The sequence below is a fragment of the Orycteropus afer genome, unplaced genomic scaffold (genome assembly GCF_000298275.1).
Source record: "Orycteropus afer afer isolate SDZICR_OR568_19922 unplaced genomic scaffold, OryAfe1.0 scaffold00099, whole genome shotgun sequence".
NCBI lineage: Eukaryota > Metazoa > Chordata > Mammalia > Tubulidentata > Orycteropodidae > Orycteropus > Orycteropus afer.
In genome coordinates, this window is record NW_006921686.1 from 3,244,024 (window position 1) to 3,244,547 (window position 524).

Below are 524 nucleotides of genomic sequence, written 5' to 3' on the forward strand. Positions count from 1 at the left end.
TGGAATGTATTAATGCCACTGAACTATCCACTGCAAAACCAAACCAGTTGCCGTGCAGTCAATTCCCACCCACAGCCACCCTCTGTGAGAGTAGAATAGGGTTCCCGAGGCCATCAGTCTTTACAGAAGCAGACTCCGTCATCTGTCTCCCACAGATTGGCTGCTGGGTTCGAACCACCAACCTTTTGGTTAGCAGCCAAGTGCCTTGCCAGTGCGCACATTTTATGTTACGTGAATTTCACCTCAAATTTTTTAAAATCCTAAATATATGTATGAATCTGGCAGCTGGCATCATAGACCTTTTATTTGGGGGGCGGGGGCACATGGAGAAATGGTGGGGGATTCCTTTTTTATATTTTTCTGCCTTAAAAAAGCCACAAGGCCAAACACATGTGTTATATGTGGGAACCCCACTGCCTCTCACTGCCGGACACATACCTGTGCTGAGGATCCTGGAAGAAAGCTCTCCTTGTCATCTTTAGCTGTGTATTTGAATTTCTTTGTAAACACGTTTTGGTTAATAG